We start from the raw sequence: 4,647 nt of genomic DNA, 5'->3' as shown, positions 1-4,647 counted from the left end.
GACCCGACTGTCGAGAGAACGGCCTTACGACGGCCTTACCCCACGGTGCTTTAAAGCACTTAGATCAAAACAAAAAAAAAAAAAAAAAAAAAAAAGCGTTGATCTGCGCCTCAAATAATAAAAGCTTCTTCCAATTATTATTTGGTTCCAATTGATCAGCTAGGGACATCTTTTCCACCTTGGTCGAGTTCGATGCCGACCTAAAACCTCTGCCGTGCTGCGACTGAATTTTCAATTATACCTGCCTTTAGATTTAAACCACAGCCACGAAACCCAATGAGCAGATTGGATACAAAGGCACTCTGCTCACCATGGTACCAGATTTAGGTCTACTGTCAGACCCTGTAGCTTTTGCTGCTACCAGTTCAGCACCCATCAAACTCAGTGACTTGAACGTTGAAGTCGGAAATATGTGTTAGATAACTGGATCGGCTGCCATATATGTTCGTGTGGAAGATGATCCCCTTTATAGTTATAACGGTAGAAAACATTCTGTAATGGAGTTCTGAGGACCGCTGCCGAGCTGACATTCCTTTTCCATATAAAAATCTGGATACATTCCGATAACAGGAGACAGGACAGTGATCCGACGACTGGACTGCATGAAAATAAATCCTCAACTTCTGAAAATGAATATGTTACCTCTTTGGAGGACCTTGATATAGATGACCAGATATATTGGTAGGAGAAAAATGCTTCAGAACCACATTACTACATCTATGTATAAGCGCTTTGAAAAGGAACAACTTTTCATTCCAACCAGCGATAAGAAGTAGGAAATTTTGAACACCATCACCCATCTTAAGAACAAGTACTCATTATACGATCGAATAGACCAGCGCGCAGTAAATAAAATTTAGCAGCCGCAGCTGAGAGTCTGCACGAAGACCGTCAGGAGTCAATTTGGTGCCGTTCGCAGTAATTCGGATTGACCTATAGAACGACTTGATGCATTTTATGTCGAGATCTTAAATTGAAAGCGTACAAGATACAGCTTCGCTCTATGAGCTTTAAAAAAATTCCAAGAAGATCTTACGTTTTCGAGCCAAATTTTGTTCAGCGATGAGGTCAATTTCTGGCTCTATGGTTATGTAACCAAGCAAAATTGACGCATTTGGGACGAAGAGCAACCTGAAAAGATTCAATATCTGTCATCTCATAGAGAAAAAACAACGGTTTAATGTAATTTGTGGGCCGGTGGAATCATTGATTCATATTTCTTCAAAAATGATGCCGGTGAGAACGGAACCGTCAATGGCCACCGTTATCGCGCCATGATAACCGACTATTTAATGCCTGAAATTTAAGCTCGATCTCTGCGACATTTTTCAATCAATGCATTTGTTGAGAGAACACTTCGGTGAGCAAACAATCGTGTGATATCACACCCTTAGGATTTTTTCTGTGTGGATATGTAAAGTAAAAAGTCTACAGACGAACACGCTTCGATTCAGGCCTTGGAGCAAAACATCACCCGTGTCATTTGTCAGTTACCAGTCGAAATGCTCGAACGAGTCATCGAAAATTGAACTCAAGGAATGGGTAGACGCCGCGGCCAACATTTCAAAGAGATGATCTCAAAAAATAAATGGCAAAAAATTGTTCTTTCGAATAAACAGACCGGTTAAGTTTTTATTTCTTCTTATTTATGCGCGTTGTGGCACTACTGTTCAGAGCGGTTGTAGCAGTTATGCCGGTAGCGTCACCGTTGTGGGTGTCGCCGCTGTGCCGCTGCAAACATTGACTGTCGTCGATCGTCGTCCGCGTCATTGTACAAGTAATCGGTTGTCTTTCGTATGAGTAATGCCGTTGATTCTTGGGAAAAATTTAAATATTTTTAATTTGCAACTTTTTTTATTTCCATTTTCATTACTGTTATTATTATTTGCAATTACCACACTTCAATTGACTCAAGTAATGCCATGCCGATTTGTCTGTGTGCAAATATGTAAATATGTATGTATTGCATATTAAAATATTTACGTACGTATCACTGACATATACGACGTATATATGTATGTATATCTGCAAAGTATATATTTCTAACTACTACGACTAACTGTCGGTCGCGGGCTGTGAGCGCGACGGCTCAAACCGTGTCACTAATAAAGTTGTGTGTAAAATTAGCAATGATGATTCAACTTGTTGATGTTTATATTATCAATCACGGCGGTGATGTGCATACATACATACATACAGCCATCTTTATGATAAATGTACGTATATTAAAGCTTATAAAGTCTTTGTGATCGGTATTAGCGCGCTATGAGATTATCAGTTAATGATTATTTTTGTTGTTGTATCGGTTTTGTTAACGGGATTAGTTGCCAAATGTATTGTTTTTGTATTGTCTTTGTTATAAATTATTTTCATTACACATCATTTTCAATTATTATTATCTTTTTTTTTTTTTTTTTTTTTTTTTTTTTTTTTTTTTTTTTTTTTTTTTTTTTTTTTTTTTTTTTTTTTATAAAAACCTTTTGAGCCATTTAGAAATCAGATATTTGTGTCACCCTGGAATAATCAGATAGCGAATGCCGTTACAATTACTCAAAATTGCCTCAATATCAGTTACGGCATACAAGCATGCAATTCAAATATGTAAATATACATATGTATATAGTAGATAAGTATAAAGCGCGTGTATGTTCATGTAGAACACTGCGGTGGCAGAAATTCTCAAATTCCCAATTACCTCGTGTTGTGAAATTCCTAGAAAGCCTCAATTTCAATTGTACTTTGATTATAATACGGCATTCGTGCAAGCTTACATATAGAAATATACGAGTGTCCCCTTTTACATTTCGGGATTTGGGAACAAAAACAAGTATTAATTACCGAAAATCACATCATCTTCTTCTTTACTGGCGTAGACACCGCTTACACACGTTCTTCTTTTTTGCTGTTTAGCGCCAAGTGCAGCCAGGTACTTCTCTACCTGATTTCTCCAACGCAGTGGAGGTCTTCCTCAATGAAAACCTCTCGAAAACTCGTAAGCCGACTCGTCAGATGTTTTCATCGGTCCGGCCTCTGCCCCATATAGCAGAACGGAAGTAATGAGTGACTTATAGAGTTTGGTTTTTGTACGTCAAGAGAGAACTTTACTTCTCAATTGCCTACTCAGTCCAAAGTAGCACCTATTGGCAAAAGTTATTCTGCGTGGGATTTCGAGGCTGGCATAGGTGTTGATGTTAATACTGATTCAAAGATAGGCGAAATTATGTACGACTTCGATGTTATGACTGTGAACAATGAAGTGAGAGCTAAGTCAAGAGTACCCGACCGTTTGTTGGCCCGAACCGAATCTCTTATATATGGCTCAAGCAGCTCAAGACTTCCGGTCTTAGACCAAGTATCCTTTGGGTAGTCAAAAAGCATCCATCAAAAGTAAGAAGCCGAAACAGGCCCTTCCCAAAGTTGTGTGATGGGTTTGGGACCGGCCACGTAAAAAACACTACCAATGACAAGAAGAAAACTGCTTTAAAGTTTTTCTACATACTCTCCAGAATCTATACACTTTTGCATGTGTTTTCACGCATGTACCGATGGTGGCCCAGCTCTGGCCGAGCTTTCGCGCAGCTCAGCTATCATCTGAAAACACTCAGAAAACACACATACAGTCAACAACTGTTTCCTTTTAGATTCTTACACGTATTTTATCATTCATCACGAGTAACGAAGCCATTTTTTGAGCCATTGACAAAATATGTGATTTCCAACGTGACATTTTTAGCAGTCAAATATTCATGCAATATTGAATGTATGCAAGTCCCAAAAATACCCACAGTTTTCTCAAACTCACGATAGGTCACTTGACGGTAACAGTTTGCGCACAGCATCAATAGCTTCCGGAACAAGAACTGATTTTTGAAGACCTTATCGAAATTCGTCTTGGAGCAATCTACGGCACAGATTGAATTCACCATACCAACGTTAAGCACTGGTCCTTGCTTGTTGGAGCTTCATCGCCAAAAATTTAATATCCGTAAACTTGAACTGTTGCTGGGTTCATCCACGTCGAAAGTCATCAAAAATAATTATAAATCCATTTATTGGCCGAGCTGAATATTTTAAGTTACTGTAAACAACAAAAAACAAACTGAATATTTTAAGTTACTGTAAACAACAACACATACATTCGTCAAAACCTTTTGAGTTGGTCAAACTTTACGATACAGTTGTGAGTTGCCAGATTACAACACTAGAGTTGCCTGATTCCGAAATATAAAAGGCAACCCACGTGTATATTTATGAACTTTATTTGAAATTTGCAAGTAATTCGAGTACAATGCTGAACATGTTAATAAGGCTCACTATATATTTTGAGAAAATTATAAAAAAAAAGTATATGCATATATTTTTAACAATAACAAGCCACGGTTAGGCGAAGTATTATGATATTTCCGAATTTGTAAAAAAACCATATATACATATGAATATTATTTTCATTCATGTATAATTCGTTCTTGCTACAAAATGTTCAATGCGGTATCGGCTGGTGATAGTAAAAGAAGAGCGAAACCCAACCAAGATTAAATGACTTAGCTTCACTTGTAGCCGTGAAGCTGGTAGTAGAAATAGGTGTTAATATCAGCTAAGAGTGAGAGTGAGAACACTAGAGAGAAGGAAAAAGAAAAGGAGGAAGAA

This window comes from Bactrocera latifrons, unplaced genomic scaffold, assembly GCF_001853355.1.
Source record: "Bactrocera latifrons isolate USDA-ARS-PBARC rearing strain unplaced genomic scaffold, ASM185335v1 scaffold_23, whole genome shotgun sequence".
Lineage (NCBI taxonomy): Eukaryota > Metazoa > Arthropoda > Insecta > Diptera > Tephritidae > Bactrocera > Bactrocera latifrons.
Note: the sequence above shows the minus strand (reverse complement) of the source record.